The sequence below is a fragment of the Mixophyes fleayi genome, chromosome 6 (genome assembly GCF_038048845.1).
Source record: "Mixophyes fleayi isolate aMixFle1 chromosome 6, aMixFle1.hap1, whole genome shotgun sequence".
In the NCBI taxonomy this organism is placed as follows: Eukaryota; Metazoa; Chordata; class Amphibia; order Anura; family Limnodynastidae; genus Mixophyes; species Mixophyes fleayi.
The window spans coordinates 141057089-141079069 of record NC_134407.1 but is presented as its reverse complement, the minus strand read 5'-3'; the positions used below and the strand labels follow the sequence as shown (position 1 = coordinate 141079069).

General features: G+C 42.9%; 1 protein-coding gene across 3 annotated transcripts in view; it reads right to left on the bottom strand.

The window, feature by feature from the left end:
* RAD21L1 (RAD21 cohesin complex component like 1) overlaps positions 1 to 15566 on the bottom strand; it is a 196026-nt gene extending 180460 nt beyond the window's left edge. For all 3 annotated transcript variants that reach the window (XM_075176591.1, XM_075176592.1, XM_075176593.1), the window contains exon 1: positions 15531 to 15566. The gene's annotated coding sequence lies outside the window, so the exon portion shown is untranslated. The remainder of the gene's footprint in view (positions 1 to 15530) is intronic.
* Positions 15567 to 21981: the final 6415 nt, after the last annotated feature.

Sequence of the window (21981 nt, the reverse complement as noted above, 5' to 3'; positions counted from 1 at the left end):
TTCCCCAATGGCCTCAGAGAAATTATGCACTGGGAGACACTGACAATGAAGACATTCCAATGCAGCCCCTAAGCGAGGGATTGTTCTGAAATAGCATCCCGTAAAATCTTGTGTCCAAAAGCTAGCATTGCGAGATGCAAAGCCCTGCAACTTGTAGAATTTGTAAAAGGTGTGGACAGACGACCATGTAGCAGACCTGCACAATTGTTCGGCCAAAGCAACATGCCGCGACGACCAAGAAGCATCAACTGTCCTGGTAGAATGAGCATCTAAGCCAATCTGCACCAGTCTAACCACCTCAATGTAAGCCAAGCGAATAGTGACAGTTATCTAACGAGCAATAGATTGCTTAGATGCCAGCCAAACATGCTTATGTGTGTCATACAGGACGAAGAGGTCATTACTATTTTGGACTGAAGCAGAACGGTCCACACAGCATCTGAGGGCCCAGACCACTTCCAGAAGTTGCAAAGCAGCATCAGAAGTGTGAGATGGAGGACAGGATGACGGAACCACAATCTACTGGGTCAAGTAAAAGCCCACCTTCGGAAATAAAAGAGGGTTTAGTGTGAAGCTTCTACCCGGTGAAAGTGGGGGGGACAGAGAAGGGGGAGAACAACAGAGAGCCCCAACTCAGACACATGATGAGCGGAAGAGATAGCAAGAGGAAACGTCACGAGCCGCGGCGGTACTCACAGCCGCCCCGGGTCGCTTCTGGCTCCTCCTGGCGTCCCGGTACTCACAGCCGCCGCGGCTCGCTTCTGGCTCCTCCTGGCGTCCCGGCCGTCACCTTGACGACTGGGACGTCATTTCCCCTTCCTGCCCGTCGCCAAGGCAACGGCCGGACGCCTCTTCTGTAGCGCTGCGTCCCGGCAATGCTGGAAGCCGGGCGCATGCGCGCAACAGGCAGCCTGTGGGCTGATTAAATGAAGGGGCTGAATTTACAGGCATTAGCCTGCAACTGTGTGTTTCAGGGTCAAGCCCTGATTGGTCCTGCTCTGTACAGGCAATTAGCCTGCAGGAGTGTATACAAGCCCTGATTGGGCCATCTGTATATTTAAGGCAGTGAGGTCTGCAGCCTCACTGCCGGTTATAGCTTCTGTTGCCAGTCTGCTGACCTGCTGTGCCTTGTTCCTGCCCGTTGAATATTCTGCCGATTACCCGTGTATGACCCTTTGCCTGAATTTGGACCTTGCCTGTGTATCTCGTGACCCTAACCTCTGGCGTGTTTACAGACCTTCCTGTCTGCTCGTGACCCTTGACCTCGGCCTGTTTATTGGAATTGCTATCTGCTGCCGGCCCTTGACCTTTGCTTGGACTTCACTTCGTTTACCTGGGTTCTCCCCAGCCGGTACACACTTCACAACCCTCTGTCAGTCTGCAGCCCAGTCTGTCCCCACCACTAGGGGCTCCAGTGAACACCTGACTGGCAGAGTAGATTCCGGGTTGTGTTGTACCGACTGGAGGGGTTCCTAACAGGAGATTAACAGATTCAAAGGGTTTTTTAGTTAGAGCTCTGAACACTAAAGGCTCTTCAGGATGTACAAAGGGGGGTTGCACATGATAACTCTATAGGAAGGTCTGCACATTTCTCATCAATGCCAACTTGCACTGAAAAAACCCCAAAAAACAGAGTGCCAAAAACCTGCAAGTTCTAAGATGAAATGGAGGAGGCCCTCGTCAAAACCCTCCTGAAGAAAGGGGAACAAGCAGGAAAGCCTAAAACTTGCAAATGTGAAACCCCGACAGTCAAACCACCAAATCTATGCTTTCCAAACACATTAGTAATATGCAGAAGATGGTTCCCTCCCCTTAATCATAGTTTGCACAATCTTATGCAAAAAACCCTATCCCAAAGGATTACAGTCTCAGTAACCACACCTTCAAAACCAGATGACTTACTGAGATGCACAGAAGACCACCCTGAGACAGATGGTCTGGACGAAGAGGCAACCGGTAAGGTGGACCTACAAGCCCTCCTTAGAACATCAGAGTATCACGTTCGGCACTGCCAATCTAGAGCCACCAAAATGGCGGCCGTTTCACTTTTTAGTTTCTTTAGCACCCGCAGGAGCAATGGGATCAGGTCAACCAGACGAAACTTCCACAGAATCGAATGGCATCTGTGCTGAAGAACTGAAAAACCTTGAAGTTCAGACATGATGCCATGAGATCTCTCACCCCAGACCCCAGCACTGTACTAGTTGAGCAAACAACTGCTTGAAGGGATCATTCTCCCAGATAGATTCTGTTTCGGCTGAGGTAATCAGCCTCTCAGTCCTCCACCCCTGGGATGTGGCTAATATCACTGGACCATGATGGTCCTCCCAGGACATGATCCGTGCAGTCTCCCGCATGGACATGGCACTGCATTCCCCCCCCCCCCCCCCAGACAGGTCAAGTATGTTACTGCTCTTGTTGTCCATTTGGAAATTCAAGGGCTTTCCGGCTAGGAACCCCTGGCCCTCTAAGAGCACTCTTAGCTTTAGGACAAAGATGGGCCATGAGGACTCCAGGTACTAAAGAGGACTTATGACTGCTCTCAGACTGGCATCCATGGTGACTAAGGTCCACTCAGTTTTAAAAGCACTGGCTTTGTGAGATTCAATATTCTCAACCAACAGGTGAGCAAATGACGAGTGGCTGTGGAAAAGGTGATTATCTGCCTGTCCAGCAAAAAGAACATTTCCTGCGAAGTTTCCGCTGAAGCATCTTGGAATGAAAATGGACAAAAGGCATCATTTCAAACACAGACAGCATGTTCCCCAGCAATTTCATGCACTGGAGAACAGACACATCCCATCTGGCCAGCAAAGGCTTGGGGTAAATGTATTAAGCAGTGGATCATATTGAAAATGACAATTTTATTAATGACAAAACCTGGCGAGTAAAAACCAAAACCCCATTCTTGATGAGGAACTGGAACTTTCACATCAGAAGCTTTTGGATAGCCTCCCCTAGAGCCAGTCTTCTGAGTCTGCAGGTCTGTGGTAAAGAATCTGCAGTAACGGGATATGACAAGGTTAATGACATAAACCCTTGTCACTAACTCCAGAAAACAGGCTTCTGTGGTTGAGGTAAGCCATTAGTCCTGAAACTGCAGAAGTCAGGGTCCCACCACAGTGATGGTTGGATCATCCCGACATGCAGAGACCTCTTTTGTCAGTTTGGGAGCTCTACGTCTGGCAGACTCCCTGCCTCTGTAAAACCTACCCAAGAGGAAGAAGATCGCCCTCTGGCAGTAGCTGCCTTAGACCTTCTAAAGCAGGGGTGGCCAAATAGTCAAAGACCAAAAGCCAATAAATATCTATAGGTACTGCAAAGAGCCAACTTTACCTTTTATATGTGTACGCACATACATATACCCAGTATAAACACATGCACATACATATCATACACACGTACATTGAAAATATAACAATCTACAATATCTTGCTAAGCGGGAAAAAAAATATCCAACACTGCCAAAATGTTGAGTTATCATCAAATCCGCACAGCTCTGTACTGTACAGATCTTACCTTGCTGGTGTGTCCAGCAAAAAAGGGTGCAAAGGGCTACCTATAGTCTCTTAACAGTAGCTCAAGCTGCTACTGTATCCACAATCCCCCAGACCCCTTATCGTGCCTGTGACCTCTTTACATGCCCATCTGATCTCCCTACATGCACATCAACCTACCGACATTCCATCAGATCTCACCATATGCTGCTTAAATGCCATCAGACCTGGCTACATGCCCATCAGCCTCCTCACATGCCATCAGATCTACCCAAATTCCCCATACATGCCAATCAAACCTTCCCACATGCCAACAAACATGCACACATTCCATCTCCCCAAATATCATCACATCGCCTGACATGCCCATCAGCCTCTTCACATGCCCCTTACCTCTCCCACCCTTAGCCACTGGAGCCTTCCCAGAGGAAGAAGGAAGAGCACACTACACTCTCTCCTCCTCCTTCCCTGATTTGATTGTCTGTGACCTCCCTGCATTGTGCAGAAGAGGTCACAAGAGTTGGCAGCCACCAGACAGTTGAGAAGCTGAATGTTTTCCAATCTGACCCTGCTGGCGCCTGGAACACTATACTTTATTGATGCTCCCGGCCAGGAGCCACATTTCAAAGCTCTAGAGCCAAGGGTTGGCCACCGCTGTTCTAAAGGAATAAAATGACCTAAACTGTTTTATAACTGGTAATGGAAAGAAAGACACGCATACCTATCATAGCTACCTGAATGGTCTGCTCCAAGCCAAAGAGTGATACCATGAAATGGCAATGGCTTGAGTACAATTTGATTCTGCATCCACGGACCAGGAACGTAACCACAAGGAACGCCTAGCCGCTATTGCGAGAGCAGGGAACCTGGAAGTAACCGAAACAGCATCCAGACAAGCCCGACCTAAAAAGTCCAAAGCTTGCTGAAAGTATCATACCAGGACTAACAAGTTGGCTCTACGCCTATTCTCCTGATGGCCCATAGCCAACCGTTCCACCCATTTTTGAATAGCCTTATTCACCCCGGGCGTAGACATGATTGGTCTCAAACTTCCTGCCGTTGTGTAGGCAGACCTATGGAGAAAATCACATTTCCTGTTCCTACTGTCCCAGAGCGAGGCTGCACCCTCTGGATACACAGGTATCTGGAGGAAATGCCTTGGGAGAATTTTCCCATTTAACAGATTCTTCCGATTGTAAAACATAAAGGGATCTAAATTTCCTCGGCATCTGAAACTTTTTGTCAACTTTTACCAGGCCTCAGAAACTATCTCCAAGAGTTAATTAGATGGCAGAAAATGGACCATCTGCTTCTTGTCTCTTTTAAAAGGAAAGAAATCATAAGAATCTGTAACCGGAGCTTCCACAAATCCTAAAGTTTGCTGTTCCACCAGGGCTAAATCATCCACACTTTGAGGGCTAGAGGAATTCTCTTCGTTGTAAGTGTGCTCTCCCTCAAACTCACTCTCAATCCTCTTCAGATGAGTGATCAGAGTCAGAAACTATATTGTGAATTATTTTGGGAACATGGCGCTTACTTAACTTCCTGTGGGGGGCACTAAGGAGTTGTTCCAATGTGAAAGCAGCCATAGCCAGACTCTGAGCGGATTCAGATATTGTGAAAGTCAGTTCCACCTCTGCCTGAGAGGCCCCACTAGTGGTAGGCAGATGCTGTAATGCAGGAATGTTTGTGCAGGTAAAGGTTCACTTACCCCTCTACGAGTCATAACCCAAGAAAAGTTTAGACCAAGCAGGTTCCTTCATGACCAGTGACAAAGCTGCAGTGGTGCACATGCCATACACAGGGCATCCGGATCAGACTTTCCACAACATAATTTAGAATTACATTTGACATAAGTATTATATTACACAGACTTTCCAGTGGAATCTTTAGTCTTAGAAGCCCCTTTCTTAGACATAGGCGTAGATTTAGTAAACTGCTGGTTTAAAAAAAAAAGTGGGGATGTTGCCTATAGCAACCAGATTCTAGCTGTCATTTGTTATAATGTACTAAATAAATATAACTAGAATCTGAGTATATAGGCAACATCACTTTTTCAAACCGGCAGTTAGTGAAAATACACCCACAATAAACAAAAGTCAACTATTGGCTCCGAGAATTATGTGTACAAACAAATCTATTAAAAGACTTTATAAATGTACCATAGGAAATTAAATCTATAGATATATTATACCACCAAAAAGGGTTACTAACACCACGAAGGAATGTAAACCCTTTGTGAGATCAGAGCTAACTTGTATACTAAACACACTAGGACAACAAGTTGAAAGTAATATTATATGTAGATCCCAGAGAGATGGAACAAGCGAGGAAGGCACATGGAAGAGACAGCTGCAGCAATGCCTCAAAAAAATGTCTGCCCTCGTGAGAAGAGAAAGACTGCGGAAAATTGAATTATACTCACCGTTAATTTCTTTTCCTTGAAATACTCCATGGCAGCCCCTACAATGGGTTAATCCCTAATCAGCTAGTGTAGACAGGAAGAATTTTGTCCCACTGGTCCCTATAAAAGGCAGCTCCTCCTCTTCCTCAGTGTCTTTCATAACTTATCAAGCTGTCCTATAACATGACTATCAGAACAAGGGTGGGAAAATATAGGGCTGCCATGGAGTATTTCAAGGAAAGGAAATTAACGGTGAGTATAATTCAATTTTCCTTCCCTATGGCAGCCCTTACAATGGGACATACCAAAGCAGTACAACAATCAGTGCAATAAAACCAAAACCTTAATAAGGTCAAACAGAAAATTTATTCACAGCACTTGCTAGAGAATCTTTCTCCCAAACAGTGTCTCCTCAGAGACCAAAATGTCAAGAAGATAATGTTTAGAAAAGGTGTGCATCGATGACCATCTGGCAGCCGTACAAATATCAGTTGCCGATGCATGGGTTCTATGTGCCCAGAAGGTCGCTACCGCTCTAGTTGAATGCGCCTTCAGCATCCTAGGTACTTCACGCCCTTTTCCCCTGTAGGCCTGCAATCACTTCTCTGATCCACTTCGCCAATGTGGGTTTGGATGGGACTTGTCCCCTGCGAGGACCTTCAGGAAGTACAAATAGTTGCTTTGTCTTCCTGAGATTTTTTGGTCTTGATAATGTACGTAGATATAGCTCACCACATCTAGAGTATGGAGACGTGTTTCGTCACTATTAGTGGGATGAGGGTAGAGAGATGGCAGAATCAACTCCTGATTGATGTGCAAGGAGGATACCACCTTGGGTAAATAATCCAAATTCATCTTCAAAACTACTCTATCTTCATAGATATTCAGAAAGGGTTCTTCACACCACAAAGCATGTATGTCCCCTATTTGACGAGCCGAAAGTGATATCCACCAAAAAGAGCACCTTCAGAGTGAGGCATCTAAGAGATATGTCTTGCAACAGTTCAAAAGGATAGGCTGTTAAGGCATCCAAAACAATATTAAGGTCCCAAAGGGCTAAGATTGGTTTCTGTCTAGGGCGTTACCTTTTTAGTGCTTGAAAAAACTGGAAGATAAGACCCTGAGATGCCAGTTTGATGTCAAGAAGGATGCTAAGGGCAGATACTTGTACCTTTAATGTAGCAGGTGCTAGAATTTCTCAAAGATGGTTTTGTTAAAGGACTAACATCTGGCATACATGGGATCCTTCGCCATGTCCCCTGTCCAAGAAATACATTTTTTCCACAGTGTGTAATAAATCAGAGGAGTTCTTTTTCGTGGCCTGAATTAAAATGTCTATTACTTCATCTGAAACCCCCTTTGGATTTCAGAAATTGCCTCACAGTCTCCACACCATCAAACTTAGGGGGTTTTGATTTGGATGTAAAACTGGAACTGGATGTATGAGCTCTGGCCTGACCGGTAACAGCCATGGATGTTCCAGCAACATTCTCTGCGCTACAGCGAACCAGGGACGCCTCGGCCATGCCGGAAGGACCGCTATCACCTCCACTTTTTCTTTCCCTATTTACCTGAGTATCTGAGGAATGAGTGGAAAGGGAGGAAACATACCCCAGTTTGAAGTTCCACTGTATTGACAGGGCATCTATCCCTAGGGCCCTGATGTCTCTGTGACGGGAGTAGAAGAGGGGTACCTTGGCATTGCTTTCTGTGGCCATAAGGTCTATTTCTGGTGTTCCAAATCTGTGTTGTACCAGTTGAAAGACTTCTTTGTGCAGCTCCTATTCCCGTATGGTGGACTTGGTGTCTGCTTAAGTAATCCACCACTACGTTGTCTTTGCCTGCTACGTGAAGGGCTAAGAGAGATCTCAGATTCACCTCTGCCCACTCCCACTCCATTAGCGCAATTATTTCTGCCACCACGGCTCTGCTCTTGGTAACACCTTGCTTGTTTATGAAGGCAACCACAGTCCTGTTGTCAGAGAAGACTTGTAGATGCTTGTCTCGTAGATAGGGCTGGAAGTACTGAACCGCACACCAGACTACGCATCTCCAAGATGTTTCCCTGAAGAATTCTCTCTTCGTCTTGCCAATTGCCTGCATGACCATATCTTGCATATGAGCACCCCAACCTGTGGTAAGGTCATACCAGTCTGGTACCGAGAGTGTCACACCTTGTTTCCTCAGGTCTGGGAGCTGCCACCAACATAAGGACTGCCTTGCTGACCTTGAGAGATTGACTTTGGAGTCTAGAGACCCCACTGTATGATCCCACTGTGCAAAGAGGTTTGCTTGAAGATCTATCATATGCCATCTTGCCCACGGGAGGATTCCTATTGTTAAAGGAAAACATTCCTAGGAGACGCAGACATGTTCGCGCTGACACATGGGATTGAACTTGAACTTGGTGCGCTAAGGACTGAATTTTGTCGGTCCTCTCTGGAGAGAGGGCGACTTTGTTTGTATTTATTTGCACTCCTGGAAACACAAGCTGTTGTGATGGTATCAGATGGCGTTTTTCTATATTGACTAACCAACCGTATCATTGCAGAAACTAATTACCTGAGATGTAACTTCCAAGGCTGCTTCTTCTGAATTTGCTGAAATTACAATATTGTCCAGATACGGCCACAAGGTCACTCCTATTTCCCTGAGTGCCGCTATGAGAACTATAAGGACCTTGGTGAATGTTCTTGAAAGGCCAAACGGAAGACACACGTGAACTGGTGCGCTAGAATGCAAAATCTCAGAAACTGTTGGCGATGAGGTGTGATTGGAATATGGAAATATGCATCTTTTAAGTCTATTGCCATCAGAAAATCTCCTGTTTCTACCGCTTTGAGAATTGTGTTGACAGATTCCATCCAGAAATGTCTTGCTTGCAAGTAGCAGTTGAGAGCCCTTGATCTAGCATTGTCCTGAAGGCACCTGATGGTTTCTGGATGAGGAATAGAACCCAATGTTTTCCTGACTTGATGGTACGATAGCCTTTGTTTTTACCAGGCCTTTTAGGCTTTCCTCCAGCGCTTGCTGTTCTAAGGGAGACGAGGGGCTCCTTGACTGAATAAATTTGTTTCCCACTGGGTATGTATGGAATTCTATGGCATAGTCACCAAGGGTTATCTCCTGGACCCATTTGTCTTGTGGTCTGAATCCAAACTTTTGCAAAGCGTGATATCCTGCCGCCCACTGGAGTTAGTGAAAACTGGATCTGTAGATAGTCATTGGGATCTCTGCTGTCATTGTTTCCCCCTTTTAGTTCTGAAGGGCCGAAAGGACTGCCTTGCCATATTATCTTGGTGGCTAGAGTATTGTCTCTCTGGCCTATAGGTACATGCCTCCCTGAACTGTTGTTTTGGAGAATAAGAGTGAAAAAGTCTCAACTTTCTGTCCTGTGGTAGGCAATTGGAAATGCCACTTGCAAGCCTCTGCATTAGATTATCCAGCTTTTCACCCAACAAAAAACTGCTTTCATATGGAAGCGTTGTCAGACGGCTCTTGGATTGATGATCTGCCGCCCACGGACGTAGCCAGAGCGCCCTTCTTGCTACAACCGCTATGGTCATGCGCCTGGAAGAGAAAACAATCGTATCCAATGAAGCTTCACACAGGAAATCAATGCTTTTCTGCATAACCGCTAAGGATTTAAGAAGATATAGGGGTCATTCCACATCAGATCACCCAAAAAAAAATGTCCACCACCCATCTCAAATTTTTATTTTTTTTTAGTTGAGAGGATGTCAAAACAACTGCCAAATATCTCAACTTCATTATTTTTTTTCTCCACTATGAAACAGAGTACCCTGCTGATTTTTTTTGTGGTAGTAATGTATACCTTTTTTAAACATCCCACAAAAAATGGGATCCTAATGTCAATTGAACCTAGCGTTTTTAATTCTATTAGAAAAACGTGCGTTTTTGCCGTAACGCAATACATGAGGCAGATATAGTCATTTGGTTTGGGTCCAAATTTTGTGGTGATTCCTTAATCAACACCAGTGATACTTCAAATAAACTGGATAAAGAAGCCGCGATTAGTAAATTTAATAAATTGAAAAATCAATATTTAATCAACTAATTGTCAGACAGTCGAGATATCTGGCATAAATAGTTGTTTTGACATCATCTCTTAACAAAAAAAAATTTGCAGAAACCTGAGATGGGTGGTGGACAACCCTGGTTGAACTGACATGGAATGACCCATAATCTATTTATCTTATCCTCAATGTCTGTATGTAGAGTACTGGCCCACAGCCTCAGGGCTCTAGCTACCAAAGCCATGGTTATCCCAGATTTTAGAGTTACGCCTGAGGAGATGTGTAATTTCCTGAAGGAAGTCTCCATTCTCCTATCCATAGCATCTTTTTTTTTTTTTTTTTAAATAAATTTTATTTACTTTTTTTCAAAATGAAACGGTAGAGCATATGCTATAATAATACAACACATAACAGTGATAAAATTGAGAGTTTGTAATACAGATGGGGTATGAAAACCAGAACCCCAACAGAGGGAGTGGTTGTCGTGAGCAACAAAATATGATCAAAATGAGTTAAAAGTATTATAGTTTTGAGATATCAGAAGTACCATTGAGGGGAGACTGGGAGGGGGAGAGGAAGAAGAAAGATCAGAAGCTGAAAACAAAGAAAAAGGTGGGGGGGGAGGGGGAAGGAGGGTATGTTAGTAAAGGGAAAAGCAGAGAAGAGAGAGGGGAAAACAGAGCGAAGTGAGACTCAAGATCAAGAAATTGTTAAAATCGCAATATTTTCATTTATTAAGAAAAGGAGTGTGTAGCGGTGAAGTAATCTAGCCAACTATGCCATGTGGAGAGAAATTTGTCAGAGCGATCAATAACTACACTAGTCATGTGCTCTAGATTATATATATATGCCAAACTGAATTAGTTTGGAACTAGAGGGGCTCTCTGGCTGTTTCCATTTTCTGGCTATTAAACATCTGGCTGCAGTCAGAATACGGCTCTGGAATTTCCAAGTTATTTTGTGGGTGTCAGGCGGAAGTCGAGGAAGAAGAAAGTATGATAGGTGGAATGGGGACCTAAGATAGCATCTGAAAGCAGTTTTTTGTTTGGTGAAAAGCTGGATAATCTAATGCAGAGGCTTGCACAGCATCTTTTAATGGACCCCCATCATTCCACAGGAGAGTGGTCTTTAGGTACAGAACACCATTTCTGCACATCTTCAGCCTGAAAAGGATACATACGATTTAGTCTCCCCATGTTAGGATGACTCTTGTCTAAGGCCTGACATTCTTTAGCAATCTAGTCTTTAACCACTTTGTGCATATGGAACACTCTAGACTTCACTTGGTGGTCTGAAAACAATGCATCCTGTGGTTTAACTGGTACAGTTGGCTCCTCAATACCGAAAGACTTGTTAATATGCTTAAGTATAATATTCACAGTATCCAAATTTCACATCCTGGGATCCTCTTTCACTTCATCTCACTATCTGACTCCGAATCCCATTCCTGAGCAGAACCAAATGTTTTAGAACACAGCCCTGGCCTTACCTTCCTCCATATCTTCTGCTATAGGGATCCTGTCCCTTATCGTTCTCTGTTCTGGGGCCTGATACTCTTGCATTGCTTTAGCCATCCATGAAAAGAACTGCTTAAATTGTTCAGGGGGCTCAGGCTCCTCTACCGTTTCTGGGGTGCAAGACACACAACGGATCAGTACAATCTTTCGGTAACCTGACATCACAAGCTGCACATACACGATTCTTCAGTTTATATATTCTTTTTCCCTGCACAAGCTCCACAGAGGTACTGTAAACGATAAAAAAGGACCTAAGTAACCTATCTAAGTAACCTAAGAGTAACCAAAAAAACCCTTAAGGGCTTACCTTGGGGTGTCCTACAGCTTTTTTTGGGGCAGGCTCCTGGTCCATAGTGCACTATCCAGGTAGCTGCTAGCTCCTGCACATCAAACACTAAGCCAATACTGAGCCTCATAAATGGGCTGCAGCTGCTCAACAGTGCCTGCTTTTGACTTAAACTAATCTGCTAAAGACTCACCTGGTTTACTACCTCACCTGTTTCCATCCTGACAGGTGAGGTAAACGGGAAATAGCGCTGCGCGCGTCTCCACGTGCTCGCCCCCTCGTTCTCACATGCACGCCCGCCGGCAGTCTTTCTAAACTTCTAAGAGGCAGACTTGTCTGGCACTTGCCCCGCTGAAGCTGTCATCCCAACAGCTGGCTCAGAGGAAAGCCAGAAAAACCTCCAGGTAAGCCCTCTAAAATAAAAAATACTCACTACACTACCTGTCCTATACACTGCTGAGACAGGAAGACACTGAGGAAGAGGAGGAGTTGCCTTAAATAGGGGCCAGGTGGGACAAAATTCTTCCTGTCTACACTAGCTGATTAGAGATTAACCCATTGTAAGGGCTGCCATGGAGTAGGGAAAAGAAGTTTTGCCCCACCAGAGGACGTTACGTCAATATGAGAGGCAAACGCTATAGTTCCTCTAATGACCGACCTGTATGTAGTCATATATACTCATTGTGCACAGACATCCACATCAAATGATCTCTCCATCGAAGACCTGTTGCGCGGGCAGTGTAGTTGCCGAACTGTTCTCTTATGTATAAGATCTGCTTGTTGCCAAGGTGATGTAGGCAAGCAGTCTGGTGTCCCCGCATGTGACGGCTGCTTCTTACTGCGGTGGACACAGGAAAAAAAATCTTCTGCTCCTCAACCATCCATGCGGTGAAGGGACAGAGAGGAACGGCTAAAGAAAGCCAAGAGACTATTCACTCCCTGGAAATCACCCTTGTATGCGACATGAAGAAAAAGTTAAAGTCCTGATAACAACTACAAAAAAAAAAAGAAGTAAAATTAAACATTAAAATTAGGGCACAGAGCCCTAATGAAACATGCCATACTTCAAAAGCACTTTTTCTAAAGCTGAGGATGGCTCCAGATGGGAGAGCCATAGTAGGGAAGGAGCTATGCTTCAATAGGTTAAGATTTAATGTGCCCTTGCTCCAAGGCCACCTACTATAACCCCTTTGTCGCAGTATTCCCCAGATGAATGAAAGAGAAATAGCTCTTTTAAATAAATAGGAATGATATAATGTTGGGCGGAAGGAAGCCTAAATATTAAACATTGGTGCTATTATTGTCTTTTTGGCTGGGGTTTGGGTGGCCTAGCATTCAGTCATTGCTCTACTTTAAAGTGGGTGACTAATAAGTCTCTTTTCCAAACATTCCAGGATACGGGCAAGCAGCAACTGACCTATAGACACCATCAGCAGCATCAAGTAGTCAAAGTTGCAACAGCAGCTCGGAGAGCACTGCACAGGGTTGAAAAAGCATCTAGCACATGTAAAGGGCTAGGTGCTGCTGCTGGGAGGCAGCATCAACACACACCAAGATATGGGGGAGGGGGGGCTGGGAGAGGGGGCATCAATGAGAAGGGCATGGTGGGGGCTGCTGTTTTTCTAAGGACTGTTTATTAGGAAGGTACATTATCATTATGAACTATCCAGTATGATATATATTTGGGCAGTAATATTTTAAGTAATATTTATGAAATGATCAGGTCTTGATTTTATGTATAGTTTTGCTGAAGTTAAAAAATAAAATTGTATTAATTTGTTAACTGGAGAATTAAGTTCCTTGTGTTTTTAAGAGGATTACTATTGAGAGGTTGTGTGTGAGTAACAAGTTACATCTACAAGTTAGATGTTTTTGTCCACCTTATATTTTGTATAGTAAATTCTTGCTCTGTATGTGGGAATCATTTTACATAATAACAATATATAATATACACCATAAGCCCATTCTATGCACACTGCCCTGGCTCTAGTAACTGTACAGAGTGGCTGTAATAGTTACTCTGCATATATCCTATGAGGCCTCTCATTTTGCTAGTTAGATTTCTGCACTGATCTCTGCTCATATCCTGCACTCTGTTAGGCAGTTGCTGTGGATGTGTACTCTGTGCAGTTCAGGTCTTACGTCCTTAGTTTGTAAGCAGCTGATCCTGCGAAAAACTGGTGTGACATACGGTGTAATATCTATTATGTTGTAAGTAAAGAACGCAGTTGTCCACCGTGTTGTGACAGTAGCCTAATCAGTCTGGGTGCGTTGTCATTCAATATGGGAACATTGCTTTACACCATTTGTAGGAGGGTTCTTTTGATAAGCTTTTCAAAAGATGCTGTGAAGATTACACATACATTTCTGTAATTATTTGTGGCAGTGAAAATGAGGAGTGTGAGCAGGTAAGGAAAAATGGGGGGGGGGGCTGACGGTCTAATCTGTAATGGGCACCACAATTTCTGATGGCGGCCCTGAGTAGGTTAATTGGCTTCTGACAAATAATAGACCCCAGCTTGTGTGTGGTTGCTAGGGAGTTGAAGTGTATGCTGTGAATGATTTCATACTGGTCAGTGCTGCATATTATTGGTGCTATATAAATAAGCAATAATAATCGGTCTCTACTTTAGACATTTATTTAATAATTCACAATAAATTAAATTAACTGATGTAAAAGGCATGATTTAATTAAGATTAGAGAAGGTGGAAAGTAGAAGCAGACAATTATTACACATTGAAAAGGAGTCTGGTATACACAAGTGTTACTAGCAAACATCAATGCATACCTCCCAACATTTGTCCCTTACTCCCCTCCAAATACCATTCTCCATGCAGAGCAGCGGTGAATGATGCTTACCTCCCACATTCCCCACCGGCGGGTCAAAGCACTCAAATCAGGACTATCCCTCCCAAAACGGGATAGCTGGTAGGTATGATCAATGGAGAGAATACATTTGCATAAATGGGACATTGCTTTATTAGGAAACAGAAGTTGGCAAATGTAAATATCATTTTTACAATGCAAATATTCCAATAAATAAATGTAATCATTTAATTGAGATTAACAGGAACTACATATTGACTGAAATATTTGACAATGAATGGAAAGTTGTTTGAGACTGTGGTGGCCAATGATCCCAATCTGAAGGTGAAAGAGGGAGGGGTTGCATACCTGCCAATCTGACACCTTTTCAGTGTGATAACACCAGATACCTAATTTCTGTTTTTTCAAGTTATTTGCCAGTTGCAATAGCCTGGCTTGAATTATCTCAAGTTTAACACAATGCCTTTAATTAATTCAGCCAATGAAACAGAGCATTATCACTGTGAAAATAAGTCAGGTTGGCAGGTATGCGTGTAATGCATCATAGATTATTTATGAGTTTTCACAAAAGGACTATACTTATCAAAACCTATTGGACAGTTAACTAATAGAGATCGGTTACTTATTCTTACAGTATAGAGGTACATATTAACACATATGCATAGCAACCCGACTCTCCAGCTATTATAAAACTATAAGTCACAGCATGCCCTTGTCAATTCCATAGCTGAACTTTATCTACCAACACGCTTCGCTAACATAGCTGTATTGTAACAAAAGTACGAATGCACTAGTAGCAGCAGCTGGAGGAACACAGCACGAGTATTGCATAACATAATAAATAATGATATTGTTAGGATTTGATTTACTTATTTACTACAGTAGTCTCAGAACCTGACGTGGGTATTACATGTCTGTCACTGCGTGAGGTACAGAAAGTGACACCATACATAAAATACAACCTGACACGGCACAGGGAACAGCGCCTGCTCTTTCTGATCAGGGGACCGTTACCTGCGCGAGACGGTTAAGGCGGGAAATCTGAAAATAACCAGCGAAGGGAATCTCATTCTTAACCTACGTCACATGATATGCCCAGCCGCTTCTATCAGAGGAGGAGGCACACGTTTCACGGTCATACCACTCACGTTGAACGCAACTATAATAGACATACAGATGGCATGGCCCCACTCACAAAACCACACAGGTGGTAACTCACACTATGTGACCTTAATCACATAACCGATAACTCACATTACACGAGATTAAGCAGGTAAAAATTCTCATTATGATCTTAATTACATTTTACACAGGTAGTAAGTTATTAAATAACTCGTTATACCCTGAGTAGTATATATAGTTTACATTATACACACGTAATAATTTAATAGAATTATATAATTTAATAGTATTATATACTATTATATTATTATTATATTATTGTCAAATATTTCAGTCAATATGTAGCTCCTGTTAATCTCAATTAAATGATTTAATTTATTTAGTGGAATATTTGCATTGTAAAAATTATATTTACATTCGCCAACTTCTGGTTCCTAATAAAGGATGATAAAGCAATGTCCCATTTATGCAAATGTATTCTCTTCATTGAGCATACTAAGGCAGGGTTGTCCAACCCGCGGGCCACATGCGGCCTAGCACGCCTGTAAATGTGGCCCAGAAGGGGTTTTGGTTGTAGCAAGGGGGCAGCACTGTTAATGGAAAAAAAAAATCCTGCAAAAAAAAGAAAAGAAAATCCTTACCTTGCGGTTACGCTGGTACTCCGGCTCCCTCCCTTGTCTCCTCCTCCGTGCGGTGCTCGCAGTGAATGTCGGGCGTGATGTCATCACACCCAACATCCATTGCGGAGCGCAGCACAGAGGAGTCACCCACGTGAGAAGAACAATCAGCAGCACAGAATTGGAGAAGAGAAGAGGACAGGAGAACAAGCCGATTAAAAGGTAAGTTAAGGGGGATTTTTTTTATTATTTCAAGGGACGCTTTCCAGTGAATAAAAGTCACCTGGTCCTGGAGCATCATGGACCTTATCTCCCTGCTACATACTTCTACTTGTAATACTAATGTGGCATTATATATTGTTCTCTTTGGCCCATTATAAGTTGTTATCCCTTAACTAACATAGTGGTGTAATTAGCAAAACAGGTCACAATTTGGGGTCACAGTGATGTATATGTCAGGTACCGCAGGCCTGGTCAGGGCACCCTGATATACAATGCCTGGCTTAAATGCACTTTATTGATATTGCAGCGAAACAATACAAAAAGTGATTATAGTATAATAACTAGAGAGGATTTTTTGAACAGGGCGATTGAAAGGTAAGTATAGGGGGATTTGAAAAAAAAAGTGATATATATATATATATATATATCTCCCTTTTTTCTCATATATATATATATATATGTGTATATATGTGTATATATGTTAATATGTTAACTATGTTTTCTATGGTTTTTTGGATGATCAGCTATCGTTATTGTTAGTGTATCTTATGCGCGGCCCAAACCAACGCGTCGTCTTCCAATGTGGCCCAGGGAAGCTAAAAGGTTGGACACCCCTGTACTAAGGTATGATCTCAGCATTACATAGGTAAAAAATCTTATTATATACAGGTAACTCACATTTGTCCTGATTAATCAAGGAACACAAAGTGAATGCAATGTGCGTTTTTATTTGTTTTTGTTTTTTAAATGGACAGAAATTGCATGTATGTACACCCATATTCAAGTACAAGTGGATCTCAAGAAATATTTGTATTTCAATATGGGTATAAGTACACTCTGGCTATATAGCAAGTGCACATACTGCAGGTATATAAAAAGTCTCACCAGAACACACAGAAAAAAGTATATTAACTCCTGTTAATATTATAATCATTAATAAAAAATATTTTTTTTATTTTTTTTCAAGATTAAATACATATATCAGGATGTTATTAAGCTTACTGTTCATAAAATGCAAACACATGTTCTGGCATGCAAGTGTCCAGAGATTGAATCAGATGAATGTGCGTGATTTTGAACTTGGCACGCCTTTATTATAAGCACTTGCGTTCACTAGCATAAAGTCCGTTTCTGAGCATGCACAGAGCAATTTCACACAAAGTACGGCACGCAACGGGACTTATGTTCCTTATTAAACCAGGCCCATTATCTTCAGGTATTGCATCACTCATCATTAAATACTTGATAACTTATTATATACATGCATCACTTAAATTGCATTATATACATGTATCACTTTAATAACATTATACACAAGTAAAAACTCACATTGCACACATGTATCACCTCATATTATACACAAGAAACAGTTCACTTAGATTTTACTCGGATATTACATAAATCACATACACATTGGTAAAAGTTAACATTATACACAGGGAATAACTCACACAAACATACCTCCAAACTTTCCTAATTTCAGTGTAACAGTCCCACATTTTGACATGTTTGTCCCAACTGAAATGGAATCGGGAGATATGTTGAGCTCACGATGGTGAGCGGGTGCCGTAGCCACCAGAAGTATGTGCCTCGAGTGCAATTCAAAGTTGTTTTTAGGAGAGGGTTTGGCCTAGAGCTTCAGAAGAGCTTGACTGACACACCCCTAAAGTGACACAATCACGCTCCACATTGGATGACTTGTTGCCTTGTGGCAATTTATGATAGAAGAACCTTTCAAGATACAAGTGATATATCCCATAGTATACAGATGCCATATGTGGTAAAATGCTGCTGGAAATGCAGATGGGCCATGGTTTTTCCAGGAGACTGGTATCTTGACAGTTGCATTAAGCATATGTTGGATTAATTTGCCAGTGTGGCTTTCTACACTTGGTGTCACAGGCCGGTCCCATAGCTAGGTGCTGGCGTTGTGACTTGCCCTTTAAGAACTATGTTGGTGCTTGCTTTCGCTTCAGAGTCTCTACCTGTCCATAGGTGTTTCTCGTTATGTTGATTGGGACCTCCTTCTGAAGCCTATTGGTCAACTTTCTCAACAGGAAGACTTTGAGATTACTTAAATTTTGGATTCTAAAATTGTTCGAGGAGTGATTAAATATTTAGTAGATTGGAAGGATTTCGGTCCTGATGAGCGTTCCTGGGTAAATGCCTCTGATATTGATGCTCCTGCATTATTACGCAAGTTCCACATTAAGTTTCCATGGAAAGTCATCTTTAAGTGTCCAGTGGCCACTTCTATAAGGGGGGGTACTGTCACACGCCGGTCCCATAGCTAGGTGCTGGCGTTGTGACTTGCCCTTTAAGAAATATGTTGGTGCTTGCTTTTGCTTCAGAGTCTCTACCTGTCCATAGGTGTTTCTCGTTATGTTGATTGGGACCTCCTTCTGAAGCCTATTGGTCCTAGAGGACTATTTCAAGCTCCCGTAATCATGGACTCATTGCCTGATCTTCGTGTTACTCACACTGCCGTGGGTTCTGGCTGCATATCTGATCTTTTGCCTATTTTCTGGATACTATTGGCTGCCGAAGTTACCTGTCATCATTGCTCTCCATCGGCTCCGCTGTATGCCAGTTCGTGGTTCATCTACAAACTGAAGTTACGTGTTGTTGCTCATCTGCACACAGAACTATTCGTGAGTTGTCTGCTACACCTGCGCTCATGTTGATTGGCTCAAGTACTATTCTACTCGGCTGTCTGTGTTGCGGTATGCTATGTTAAACTACAATCAAGTTCTCTTGTCATCTGTGGTTCCATGTCTGGCACGGCTATTATTATTCTGCTGATTATTATTGCTGGACTGTTAATATGAATATACTGCTATGCCGGGAGCCTCTACTTCAATTCAAGTTGTGTGCATTACCAGCTGTTGTCTAATTGTGATGAACTCTCGTTTACCTGTTAACCGCATCTTCTGTGACCTGTAGTTCTATACTCAGTTTGGATTTCGTTATCACGCTATTACTTCTAGGCAACACCTTCCTGCATGTTACCAGTTATACCCAAGTTCCTGGATAGCATATAACGTTCTCTGTTCCGCTATATGAACTATTGTGATACCTATAAACCACCTGCTAAAGTGAATCATATTATACGTTTGGATCAGCCAAATCTACATACTATTCTCATCGGACTTCTAGCTGTGTCAGTGGTTCACCTTCATCTGCTGTGTGTTTCGTGTGGGATCCAAGTGTTCTATTACCATCTAGCGTTGAACTGTTATATTGTCTATTTCGCATGCTGTTGCCATTGGTTACCAACTGAAGTACATCTGTGATTACGATTGTATTTTATTATAACTGCTGTTGTATCTTCTATCAATATATCAAGTTGCAAAACTACTACCATCGTTTGTGTTATTGTTCCCTGTGATGCTCTCAAGTTAAGAACTTCAATTCCACTGTGTCCTGTCTCCACCATCCTCTACTATCACCATCTAAGTAGAGGCTGGGGATCCATAATTATTCATAGCTGTGACAGTAAGATCAGGCCAAATGTCTGATCCCCCGGTGGAGCCTTCCGCAAAAGATATGCTACAGCATCTAATTGCTCGAGTGGAACAACAAGATAATACACAGCGTCAGGTATTACAATGTCTTCAAGCACTTGCTAGTCGTTTAGACATGTTGCAAACAAATCAACCAGTGGTGCCAGTTTCTTCTCCGGATCAAGTTTCAGGACACCAGGCCTCCCTTGTGACTTCATCTATGCTCAGGTTGCCTGCTCCGGCCAAATTTGATGGGGACCCTAAAATGTGTCGTGGATTCCTCAATCAGTGTTCGATTCAGTTTGAGCTTCAATCACAGAATTTTCCCACTGATTGGTCCAAAGTGGCATATGTGGTTTCTTTGCTGAATGGCCAAGCTTTAGCCTGGGTATCTCCACTCTGGGAGAAGAATGATCCACTTCTCTCTGATTACGCAGCCTTTCTTCTGATGTTTCGCCGGATTTTTGATGAACCTGGTCGTCTTACTTCTGCCTCTATGGCCATACTTCGTTTACGCCAAGGGACTCATACGGTGGCACATTATGTAATTGAATTTCGTATATTATCCTCTGAACTTTTCTGGAATGATGAGGCCTTAGTGGCCGCTTTCTGGCAGGGGTTATCTGACCGCATAAAAAATACATTAACACCTCATGAATTTCCTACTACTTTGGATGCTATTATTTCATTATGTAATAAAGTGGACCTACGCTTTAGAGAAAGAACAGTGGAGAAGGGAGTAGGACATTGTTTAATTCATGGACTTGTGTCTCATCCGGTTTCACAAACTTTAGTAGTTGATGAGCCTATGTAAGTTGGGAGATCTCGGTTGACCCTAGAGGAACGTGACCGTAGACGACAAGAGAAGTTATGTATCTATTGTGGTGACTCTGGCCACTTCTTGAATACCTGTTGTAAGAGGCCGGGAAACGCCAGACCCTGATCTGTTCTGGGGAGGTCAGATTGAGGCTTGAGGAAACCTCCTCTTCTGCTGCCTGCACTATTCCAGTTTTATTATTATATGATTCTAAGAGACATTCTACCCAAGCCTTAATTGACTCTGGTGCTGCTGGAAACTTTATTTCACAAGATTTAGTTACCCAATGGTCTATTCCATTTGTTTCTTTGAAGGATCCTGTTATCATCACAGCTATTGATGGTTCTCGCCTTCCCAAAGGTGTAATTCATGCCCGGACCAAGTTGATTTGTCTTAATATAGGAGCGCTACATTTTGAAAGTATTTCCTTCTTCATAATGCCATGTACTACGTCACCAGTCATCTTGGGCCTCCCATGGCTTCAATCCCACTCTCCACAACTAGACTGAAAAACGTCTGAGATTCTATCATGGGGTCCGCAGTGTCATTCAGAATGTTTACGCAAGGTGAGACCTCTTTGTTCTTCTAAGATTGTTGTACCATCAGAATCTTCTACGTTACCTCCTCAATATCAATCATTTGCTGATGTCTTTGATAAAGTTCGTGCAGAGATTCTTCCTCCTCATCGTTCGTGGGATTGTCCTATAGAATTACTACCTGACAAAAGTCCACCTAGAGGTCGGGTGTATCCTCTCTCCCAACCAGAGACTGAAGCTATGTCTATTTACGTAAAGGAAAATCTTCAAAGAGGATTTATTAGACCTTCTGTCTCCGGCCGGGGCCGGCTTCTTTTTTGTAAAGAAAAAGGACGGTTCTCTTCGTCCTTGTATTGACTATCGTGGCCTTAATTTGGTGACCATCAAAAATCGGTATCCTATTCCTCTAATTACTGAATTATTTGACCGAATTAAAGGAGCTAACATCTTTACGAAGCTGGACTTGAGAGGTGCCTATAATTTAATTCGTATTCGGTCTGGAGATGAGTGGAAAACCGCTTTCAATACCCGTGATGGCCATTTAGAATATTTGGTAATGCCATTTGGACTTTGTAATGCTCCAGCCGTTTTTCAAA